Raw genomic sequence first — 12,370 nt, forward strand, 5'->3', positions numbered from 1 at the left:
GCAATTAAAAATGTATATCTGTGTCTCAGTGTGCCGTCTGACATTTTATTAATGTCATTTCCATTCACTTGACCAAAATTAAAAGGGAACAACTTCCTGGTTCCTGGCGAATTCTGCTCTGTGTAGCTTCCATGTGTCATCATGTGTCATGGGGGTGTTCAGATGCAACGTGTTTGGCCATGGCACATCTTACTTGGATGAGTAATATCTCGCCAGCCATATCCCTTCTTTCAAAGCACTCTCTGTACACAATTAACTTGAGATACCATACGGACAAGTGAAAGGGCCTGCTATGACTCACTCAGTCGTCACTGGCTTCCAAGAGTTTGCTGTGGACACGTGTGAAATGCTGATAACCATTCTTCTGCTTCAAAACGGTCCAACCAGTCTTCTCAAGCAAGGTGCATGAGGGAACATGCATGCTGAAAAGCAAATAGGCAGGCTGTTTCTGGAGCCAGGCAACAACACAAACACAAAAACAGTTTTTGTTTTTGTTTTTCTGGGCCCACCCTCACAGGGTGTTTGTCCAAAAGCTCAGAGAAAGCCAGCTGATGGTCACTAATTCAGAAAGAGGCCCTTCCACGTATGCTTTAGAGCCTGGCATTTTCCAGGCTATTAATTTCGCTGACCAAAATGTAAATGTTTACGGCTGATTAAAAAACAGCATTTTTAAAATGTTGCTGAAGAAAAGAGCAACAAAAGCCTTCTTTAATTGTGAGATATACAGCCCTACCTTGGTTGTCGAACGCCCTGGAACTCAGACGTTTTGGCTCCTGAACAATTGAAACCCGGAAGTGACTGTTCCGGTTTTCAAATGTTCTTTTAGAAACCGAATGTCCGACAGGGCTTCTGCAGCTTCCAAACTGGCTGCAGCAGCTTCCTGCAGCCAATCAGAAGCTGTGCTTTGGAAGTCACATGTTTTGGAAGTCGAATGGACTTCCGGAACGGATTCTGTTCGACTTCCAAGGTACAACTGTACATCAAATCAGAAGGAGGGAAAGCATGGAATGGCTTCCAGGGGCTGTTTCCTATTTTACCTAAGTCCTTATTGACCAATAAGGAATTAGGGAAGGGTAGGGTAAACAAATCCACAAAAAATGTGTGAGAGTTCAGAACTTAACTGGTTAAGTGTTCTGAGGTGTGCGTCACTTTCTGACGTCTAGAAGCTAAGGAGGAGCTTGTTGTTCCTGTACTTTCTGTTGTTCTCTCTGTGTCTTGAGAGAGAGAGACATGGGTGAAAGAAGCCCCGGTCTTAGATGCTGAAATCTACCAATAAAGAGCTGTAAATAGACGAACCTGTCTGTGTATGCTTGCATGGAGAAAAGGAGAAAAGACTGCTTTACACCGCTGTATGCTACTCTGCGAAGCCGTGGCTAAAGAGACAGCAGAATTTATTGCGCAGCACGGAAGGAAGTGTGCTGGACGCTGCAAACGGCTGATTGAGATCGTAAACTAATCAGAGGCCACGGCTCAACGATCGGGCTCCAAAGATCGTTATCTTTCACAAAATGAATAACAGCCCCACCACTTCTGAGATCCCTATCAAGCTCCCAAATGCACTTTCAGAACTGACCTTCTGTCATTTTTGGACATCTGAGAAATAGAAATGCATATGCCTGCTTGCGTTTATCTGAAGGAAATACAAAGAAAGAGCTAATGATATGGCTCATTCTCATACTGATTCACCTGATTCTCCATTGTCATGCTCTGTACAAATTCCCAAAATAGTGTGGAATTGCACCACTGACAAGTGCTTCCTACTCGTCTTTAGCTAAATGGACATCAGCCCTCAAGGTTTTCTTAACATATTTTACATGCAAAACTTTCAAAATCGCTATAGTTTGGGGAACAATGAGATAATTGTATATCTTGCCATAAGAAGGTAAAGGTAAAGGACCCCTGGATGATTATGTCCCGTCAAAGGTGACTATGGGGTTGCAGCGCTCATCTCGTTTTCAGACCGAGGGAGCCAGTGTTTGTCTGCAGCCAGCTTTCCAGGTCATACGGCCAGCATGACTAAACCGCTTCTGGTGCAATGGGACAGTTTTAATAAAACTGTAGCTTCACGCTGGCCTTTCCTTTAAAAGCAGGTGTCTAAAACTCACAGGTTGGGAACCATTGCTTTTAAAGGAAAGGCCAATGTGAAGCTACAGAAAGAAAAGAATAAGAAGAATCACAGCTAACGATCTCATTGGGATAGAGTTTATCCCATTGAGATGGTTAGCCGTGTGACTCTTTCTTCTTCATCCTCCCCTCAAGGGGAAAATGAGTAGCTTCGAGTTAGGCAATGGGTGCCCAGATCTCTGTGGAGCAGCTGATTCATTGTTTAAAGAAAGGAAAGGGGCAACTGGCTGATGTTGTGTGTGATGAGGAGAAGAAAGAAGTGAATGGGTTTCACCTGCACAAGTGTTCATACCTGTCTTTTGTGGGAATGTTCAGGGATGCAGGAGAAGATATATTGTTTGCTTATATCCTTTCCAACTTGTGTGAACAAGTTCTACAATTTAGCAGAGTAACATTCCCCTTTTTAAACTGGCACAGCGGATGCGTTTGCTCAGGCTCGCTAAAGCCTCTAAAATAAGTTACCTTTAGTCCCTCATAAAAGAAATAGACATGACACAGTCTTTTATAAAAGTATAAAAAGAGTTTACTCACTCACTCATTCTGCTCACAAATGGATCCCAGAAGGCAGACTTAAGTTACAAAATATACCTAGAATCTATCCTATAAAGAGATAGTCCCTTTGTCCTCTCTTGGCTGGAAGCATCTTAGGCTAAGCAGATGTCACTTCTTCAATGAATGTAGTCAGAGAGAGAGAGAGAGAGAGAGGGAGATAGAGAGATATGGTGGCCAGTCTTATGCTTTTGTTACCTGCACAGGTGAGGCCACGCCCACCTCTGGTCACATGCAGAGGAAGTCTGTCACAGCCTAGGAGGAAACAGGAAGTTCCAACTGGCTGGTCCAGACACCCCCTTTTTATGTACACTCTAGGGATGTTGTACTTGACTGCTTTGTGTTTCACATCCCACATCTTTCCCTTTGCCTTCTCCTCCCCATCAAGTTGAAAGATGTGACCTCTATATGGTTTTACAACTATCTGACTCAGTGAGTGCCAAAGTTACTGCAGTGCAGGTGGCCATTCACTTTACTGCTATTGCTGTCATCGAAAGAAAGACCTGCACCTCATTTTCAAGAGATGGAGAAAGATAGAGAGAGAAAACTCAGAGAGGGGGGGAGTCATGACCCTCCAATCCAAGTTGAAAAACTGCACGTTGGCCATTTGTTTTACTGTCGAATCTGAGAAAGGACGAGGTTCAAAAAGAGCTGGTTTTCTTCCTTCTCTATGAAAAGAACAAGAATCGTTAGAACACATAACAATGGGGGGAATGCATTAAATGCTAATTAGGAACAAATAACATATGATAGGGCAGAGTTCTACTTGTTTGCCTCCTACCACCAATTCAGAATTTTGAATCCAATTGAAGAGAGACTTCATGCTCTTGAAAGCAGGGTTAAAGTCCCAAAGCCTGTCAGAAGGGGACAACACCACGCTCTCTTCATTTCACAGAAAGTCAGATTCAGAGCTTGCCAAGAATACTGTGGATACAGCTGTCACAAGGCAGGTTCTATTAAATCGTTTAAGAAATAAAAGACAAGGAAAGGCCGAAACATAATAGCTTGCAGTGCACCAAATAAATCCATTTGCTGACTAAAGTTGCAATCCCTATGCACATTTCCCCGAGAATCAAGTAAACCAAAATCAATGGGACTTAACTTCTCAGTTAATGTGCATGAAGGATCTAGCTGCAAAAGCCCTTTGTTGTGGAAACGACACATCCAGTAGTGGCTTCTACCTGGATTTAAGTACAGGAAACAAAAATTATACAGGTGGTGCCCATAAATATTTAGTAACATAATGTACAATTGCACACAGTGATTTAAAGGAGAGTGTCCACAGTTTTGCAGCAATGATAAAAGTTCTCTTAAATTGATCGAGGTTTTAATCTGCTCATTTTTAAGAAAATTGGAACCATTCACATGTAGGGAGTCTGCATTTTATTTTTTAAGGTTAAAAGGGGGTCCCTGGACTTGTACAAGTTGAGAACAGCTGTTTAAAAGGGAGCACAATTCCAAGCAGAACAAACTGCACACTACTATTGGATGAACTACTTACCAAAGGAGCCTTCATCTTATCTGCATTGGGCTGCAGTTTATTTTTCCTCTTACAGTTCATTATTGCATCTAGCCTAAGTCACCAGCTCTACTGCCCCACCTGAATTTGATGCAAAGGAGAAATAGATTTGGGTAAGCATCTCATTACATATCTCTGGAAGACCATCTCACACAACATTTTCATGAAGATATTTAAAAGCATGGGAGAGAAAACAGAACTCCTCAGGATCCAGCTAAATAATATACATGTAATATGGCTGAGGCATTAGTCTCCCAGGTGTGTATCAGTGATCAGCCATCCTAATAGGAACCGAACCACAAAATACTGATCTCACAATCCAAAAGTAAGTCATGGTCACTAGTATAGAAAGATACCAAGAGATTCCAGGGATGTAGAAGAGTTTCGTGTCTCCTGTCCTTCTCTCCTCATAGGTCATTCATCATGGTGACCAAGGAAGCTTTTGTGTTACAACCAAGGACTCAGCTACATTAGCAACAGCAATTTGAATGCGCTATAAACATGTAACACCAGATGGAGGCAGAGAGGTGAAAATTTTAAAACACAGTTTCCCATAGGGATTTCTTTATTTTGTTATAATTTTCTAATTTCTGACTTACATATAGCATGTGTTTTTTCCTGAATCCAGACTGGAATGAATCTGGGTATATGGGAGCATAGATTGAATTGAATTTTGTTACTTTTATGTAAGCTTCTTTGACAATTTGTATGGACTAGTAGTTAGATGTCCTGATGCCTGAGAATGGTTTGGTGCGAGACTTCCAAAGAAGGATGTAAAAAATTCCAGAGTGACCAATTCTAGTGCTTTATTATGAAGAGGTAACAATTGACAATGAAATGCCGGAGACCTTGCTGCCTTTACAGACTTGAGGAGAACACCAAAACAGCAAGAGTTTTGTCATAACTGTCTGTGAGGGGTTAATATGTTAAGTGTTACTTAGACAAAAATATATATATATTGTATGTCAGCTGGCCAATTAAAGCCCTATGTTTATGAAGACATAGGTGGCCGGCCTCCAAGTTGCACTGATAACTCTCTTCCCTAGGTCAATAGCCAAGCATACGTATATCAATGTAGGTGGATATTAGCTCACACCTGCAGCAAATAACAATTAGTCCCAAGGTTGTCTTGTATCAAGATGGCATTTGCAGGCCTTCCTGGACGTTTGCACCATTTGGTTCTACACAACAGAACAGAAACAAGTCCATTAAATAAATAATAATAAATAATAAGTAAATTGCATCATTTAGAAATGTCCGACTTAGCTTGCCATATGCAAGGTCACTAAAATCTAAACAATTGCTCCAGTGTTGTGTTCCAATTTTCAGAGCAATTATATTAGTCCTTTGATTTCAGAAAATTCTACTTGGGACTGAGCAAATCAAACTAAGTTAATCTCATCATCAACAACAACAATTAAAAAATGCTATTATGAAAAGGGTCTGAGACTATCTTCTTTCAGCCCTTAGTTTGGAGCTTTGGTGATGTTGTTGTTTTTAATGAGAGGATAAGACTACACATGTCCTCATATTTGGCAATTGGATGCCCCCCCCCCAATCAGCAGTGATGGCTAAGCTGTAGCTGATAATCATGCCTTTGAGCAGACTTTATAGTATACTCTTTATTCTGTACTCTCAGTGTTCATGCAGACTTGTCACTGGGCAGAAGAATGACAGTTTCGAAGCATAGAATGGTTTCATTTTAAGTTGCCTTTAGCACTCAAACAATCCTAGGAACATAGGAAGTTGCCTTGTACCAAGTCAGACCATTGATCTGCCTAACTCGGTATTGTCTGCACCGCCTGATCTGCCTAGCTCAGTATTGTCTGCGCCGCCTGATCTGCCTAGCTCGGTATTGTCTGCGCCGCCTGATCTGCCTAGCTCGGTATTGTCTGCGCCGCCTGATCTGCCTAGCTCGGTATTGTCTGCGCCGCCTGATCTGCCTAGCTCGGTATTGTCTGCGCCGCCTGATCTGCCTAGCTCGGTATTGTCTGCGCTGCCTGATCTGCCTAGCTCGGTATTGTCTGCGCTGCCTGATCTGCCTAGCTCGGTATTGTCTGCACCGCCTGATCTGCCTAGCTCAGTATTGCCTGCGCTGCCTGATCTGCCTAGCTCGGTATTGCCTCCGCCGCCTGATCTGCCTAGCTCGGTATTGTCTGCACCGCCTGATCTGCCTAGCTCAGTATTGTCTTTAGCACTCAAACAATCCTAGGAACATAGGAAGTTGCCTTGTACCAAGTCAGACCATTGATCTGCCTAACTCGGTATTGTCTGCACCGCCTGATCTGCCTAGCTCGGTATTGTCTGCGCCGCCTGATCTGCCTAGCTCGGTATTGTCTGCGCCACCTGATCTGCCTAGCTCCGTATTGTCTGCGCCGCCTGATCTGCCTAGATTGGTATTGCCTGCGCTGCCTGATCTGCCTAGCTCGGTATTGTCTGCGCTGCCTGATCTGCCTAGCTCGGTATTGTCTGCGCTGCCTGATCTGCCTAGCTCAGTATTGCCTCCGCCGCCTGATCTGTCTAGCTCGGTATTGTCTGCACCGCCTGATCTGCCTAGCTCAGTATTGCCTGCGCTGCCTGATCTGCCTAGCTCGGTATTGTCTGCGCTGCCTGATCTGCCTAGCTCAGTATTGCCTGCGCTGCCTGATCTGCCTAGCTCGGTATTGTCTGCGCCGCCTGATCTGCCTAGCTCGGTATTGTCTGCGCCGCCTGATCTGCCTAGCTCGGTATTGTCTGCGCCGCCTGATCTGCCTAGCTCGGTATTGCCTGCGCCGCCTGATCTGCCTAGCTCGGTATTGCCTGCGCCGCCTGATCTGCCTAGCTCGGTTTTGCCTGCGCCGCCTGATCTGCCTAGCTCGGTATTGTCTGCGCCGCCTGATCTGCCTAGCTCGGTATTGTCTGCGCCGCCTGATCTGCCTAGCTCGGTATTGTCTGCGCCGCCTGATCTGCCTAGCTCGGTATTGCCTGCGCCGCCTGATCTGCCTAGCTCGGTATTGCCTGCGCCGCCTGATCTGCCTAGCTCGGTATTGCCTGCGCCGCCTGATCTGCCTAGCTCGGTATTGCCTGCGCCGCCTGATCTGCCTAGCTCGGTATTGCCTGCGCCGCCTGATCTGCCTAGCTCGGTATTGTCTGCGCCGCCTGATCTGCCTAGCTCGGTATTGTCTGCGCCGCCTGATCTGCCTAGCTCGGTATTGTCTGCGCCGCCTGATCTGCCTAGCTCGGTATTGTCTGCGCCGCCTGATCTGCCTAGCTCGGTATTGTCTGCGCTGCCTGATCTGCCTAGCTCGGTATTGCCTGCGCCGCCTGATCTGCCTAGCTCAGTATTGTCTGCGCCGCCTGATCTGCCTAGCTCGGTTTTGCCTGCGCCGCCTGATCTGCCTAGCTCGGTATTGTCTGCGCCGCCTGATCTGCCTAGCTCGGTATTGCCTGCGCCGCCTGATCTGCCTAGCTCGGTATTGCCTGCGCCGCCTGATCTGCCTAGCTCGGTATTGTCTGCGCTGCCTGATCTGCCTAGCTCGGTATTGCCTGCGCCGCCTGATCTGCCTAGCTCGGTATTGTCTGCGCTGCCTGATCTGCCTAGCTCGGTATTGTCTGCACCGCCTGATCTGCCTAGCTCGGTATTGCCTGCGCTGCCTGATCTGCCTAGCTCGGTATTGTCTGCGCTGCCTGATCTGCCTAGCTCGGTATTGCCTGCGCTGCCTGATCTGCCTAGCTCGGTATTGTCTGCGCCGCCTGATCTGCCTAGCTCGGTATTGTCTGCGCTGCCTGATCTGCCTAGCTCGGTTTTGCCTGCACCGCCTGATCTGCCTAGCTCGGTATTGCCTGCGCCGCCTGATCTGCCTAGCTCGGTATTGTCTGCACCGCCTGATCTGCCTAGCTCGGTATTGTCTGCACCGCCTGATCTGCCTAGCTCGGTATTGCCTGCGCTGCCTGATCTGCCTAGCTCGGTATTGTCTGCGCTGCCTGATCTGCCTAGCTCGGTATTGCCTGCGCTGCCTGATCTGCCTAGCTCGGTATTGTCTGCGCTGCCTGATCTGCCTAGCTCGGTATTGTCTGCGCTGCCTGATCTGCCTAGCTCGGTTTTGCCTGTGCCGCCTGATCTGCCTAGCTCGGTATTGTCTGCGCCGCCTGATCTGCCTAGCTCGGTATTGCCTGCGCCGCCTGATCTGCCTAGCTCGGTATTGCCTGCGCCGCCTGATCTGCCTAGCTCGGTATTGTCTGCGCTGCCTGATCTGCCTAGCTCGGTATTGCCTGCGCCGCCTGATCTGCCTAGCTCGGTATTGTCTGCGCTGCCTGATCTGCCTAGCTCGGTATTGTCTGCACCGCCTGATCTGCCTAGCTCGGTATTGCCTGCGCTGCCTGATCTGCCTAGCTCGGTATTGTCTGCGCTGCCTGATCTGCCTAGCTCGGTATTGCCTGCGCTGCCTGATCTGCCTAGCTCGGTATTGTCTGCGCCGCCTGATCTGCCTAGCTCGGTATTGTCTGCGCTGCCTGATCTGCCTAGCTCGGTTTTGCCTGCACCGCCTGATCTGCCTAGCTCGGTATTGTCTGCGCCGCCTGATCTGCCTAGCTCGGTATTGCCTGCGCCGCCTGATCTGCCTAGCTCGGTATTGCCTGCGCCGCCTGATCTGCCTAGCTCGGTATTGTCTGCGCCGCCTGATCTGCCTAGCTCGGTATTGTCTGCACCGCCTGATCTGCCTAGCTCGGTATTGTCTGCACCGCCTGATCTGCCTAGCTCGGTATTGCCTGCGCCGCCTGATCTGCCTAGCTCGGTATTGTCTGCGCCGCCTGATCTGCCTAGCTCGGTATTGTCTGCGCTGCCTGATCTGCCTAGCTCAGTATTGCCTGCGCCGCCTGATCTGCCTAACTCGGTATTGTCTGCGCTGCCTGATCTGCCTAGCTCGGTATTGTCTGCGCTGCCTGATCTGCCTAGCTCAGTGTTGTCTGCGCTGCCTGATCTGCCTAGCTTGGTATTGTCTGCACCGCCTGATCTGCCTAGCTCGGTATTGTCTCCCAGCCCCAGCTGGAGATGTCTGGGATTGAACCTGGGATCTTCTTCATGCAAAGCAGATACTCTACCACTGACCAACAGCCCTTCTGGTGGGCTAGGAACTATAAAATACTATGATTTGCTATGTAAATAGCGAACCCAGTTAAGAGGCTTACCCTCCCTTCTCTAGCTTATTCTCAGTCCAAGATAAGAGCTAGCGCTCTGTGTGTTTGTATGGGAGGAGAGGAAGAGGTGATGATAAATGGCGGCAATTTGGAAACTTTTGTCACTCACATTGTTGCATATGGCGGCTGGCTGACGGTGATGAACTGAAGCAATTCCTGTAGTGGATTTATGCACAAAGTGCATCATTCATAAATCCCTGCATGTAAATAATTCTTGGTCTAATTTGCTGTCTTTTGCAAATTATCTTTTCCAATGAACCAGTTGCAGAAATGGCAAAAGTGAGTTAACAGAAGGAAGTGGCAATAAAGTCACTGACAGGCCTTCCATTTTCAGGTGATAAACTTTAATTTGGGTCTCCCAAGTTTATAAGTGAAATATATAAGCTCTGAGTTCATTATACATTTTATTGTCGTGCCAACTGGAAGACTGTAACAAGAGCACTCATGTTCAGTTTATAGTGCTACTGAGCCATTGCTATATGTTATGCTTTGGTGCTGGGAATTTACTCCCAGCCTTGCAGAAAAAGGTAAAATTGGCTTTGTGGGATCTGGCTAATGACCTGCCTGTCTTTGATACCAGCGAGTTCTAAAAGTTCTAAAGGACTGCACAGGAAGTCAATGCACCACATCACTCTGATAACTCATTTCCTATCATTCAGTCGCAGTCTCAAGAACATCAATGCAATTTTCCAGGTCTTTCTTTCTGGTGCCCTTGCTTTCACCAAAGTACAACTTTGCTTTCACTAGAACATCTGGTTGAAACAGTGTCATTGAATCAAATCTATGTGGTTCAAAATACGTATCATGATACTGCTGTCCAATCTTCTATATATTCATTTAATTGAGAGGAGGAAGGATGGAGGAGGAATTTGATTTTGTTTGCATTTTAACGAGACACTACCTAATTTGCATTTCTCAAACCAATAAGTGAACCAAAACACAGCTTTCTTCAAAAGCTGCACTTCTCTGAATTTCTCCTCTCATGCTCTGTAGTGCTAAGGAACTTTCAGATCAAACATGAGCATTTCAGCACTCCAAGAAGATTTCTTAAGCTCTAAACACCAATCCCACACAACCCAGTTTCCCTATTTTCCAGGGACAGTCCCAGATTTACAGAAGCCATTCCAGTTTCTGATTTGATCTCAGAATGTCCCACTTTTCCTTAGGAAACCCCTGTTTTCATTGGAGAAATATTGGAGGCTTTGGAGTTTTGCAACCCCAAAGCCAAGGTTGTAACTATACAACCTTTGGAAGACATCTGAAGGCAATCCTATATAGGAAAGGTTTAAAACATTTTTAAAAAATGTTTTATGTTTTATTATGTTTTTATAAATGCTGGAAGCTGCCCATACTGGCAACCCAGTCAGATGGGCAGGGTATTATTATTATTATTATTATTATTATTATTATTATTAAATAGGGCACCCATATTTTCATTGGAGAAATATTGGAGGGTATGCAATCCCCCAGAACTCTAATCCTTCTCCCACAGGATACATTTAACTATAAGAAGGTCAATTCCCTTTTACCTTCTGCCCTCCATTTCCCCCATTTTGTTTTCAGCTAGCCACCCTCACATTTCTTGTCTCAGTTGTTCACCCATAGACCTAAATGACAACATTGCACAAGCCCCCTTTCACGCATTCTGCAAATGAAGGAACTCCGGGCCATCAAAGGAAGTGAGGTCACAGGTAGGCTTCCTCTCTTCTCATGTCCATGCTCAAGATTGGGGAAGGCGTACGATATCAGCATGGAGCCAGCGGTGCCGTTTCATGATTGTGTCAAAGCCACTGTCTCAGTTTCACTTCCATACCGACCGGCACTCCATCACCTAAGTTCACTCTTAGAGGGAATGATTGGATAAGAGCCTGCAGTCAGCTTGTCCTATGAGGGATGTGACATATGAAGAAATCTATTACTAGCAACCTTCTCTTCTGTTCCCAGGAGCAGTGGAATGGTCCTGCCTGTCACTCTGAAAGAAAGAGGATTTCATAGTCTTCTCTCCCCTCAGTTTCTCCTTTTCATTTCAGTGTCTTTATCTATTAGTGGTACAAGACAAGATTCACCCTGGAGGAAATATTACAGTTTTATCATGAGAAAAGGAAACTTCTCAACTTTAACTGCCTAATGCTTCCTAGCAGTAATGCTTGGTAACAGTAGAAAATTGGATAGAACCTGACCAGCAATGCATCTTGCATATTTAGTTTCAGATTTATACTCTGCTGTTCCTCCCAAAGGAGCTGAGGGTTGCAAACAACAGGTGATCAAACAATTTAAAAAAAATATTAAACAACTTTAAAAGAATCCCAATACAGATGCAGCCTGGGAAAGAGCTCAACTTTAAAAGACTTGTTGTATTTAGAAGACTTTTTTATTTTTTAAAAAAAGGAAACTTAAAGCCTCAATGACCTAATGTTCTGTCAAATTACATTGGACTTTAAGATACTGTAGAAGCCAATGAAAACAAGCTAATTGCCATTTCATAATTAGATTAAACAGATTAAATTTTATTGACAGTATAACAACATAAAGATGCTTGCTTAGGAATGTTCGGGTAATTAATTATCTGTAAAGAAATTAACAACTGTAAAGAAAGTTTGGAAAGAGGCAAAGTTATTAAACTTTTTTCTTTTTTAAAGTTCACGAATGACATACCGATTTACAATCCAGACTCATTACAATCCAGATTTCTTAATGGTTGAAATCACAGGCATGCCATCATTTTAAACAGTATTCTGTGAATGTATATAACACAGTATTTTTGTGGCACTACTTTGAAAAATAATAGAGTGGAAGAGCATGATACAAGGTCCTCTTATATACAGAAATAATAGATTAATTAGAGGTTGCATTATTAGAGGTTGCGTCATTATAACCTCAATTGACTTGCTATCCAAAATCTTAACAGACAAAGCAAGCCTTCGTGAGGAAGTAGATGCAATCACATGTGGAAGCTTGTTTGGTGGTCTCTGTTTGTGTATGTGTTTATTGGGCCCAAAGCAG

Source organism: Podarcis erhardii (assembly GCF_964252035.2).
Source record: "Podarcis erhardii genome assembly, chromosome: 8".
Classification (NCBI taxonomy): domain Eukaryota; kingdom Metazoa; phylum Chordata; class Lepidosauria; order Squamata; family Lacertidae; genus Podarcis; species Podarcis erhardii.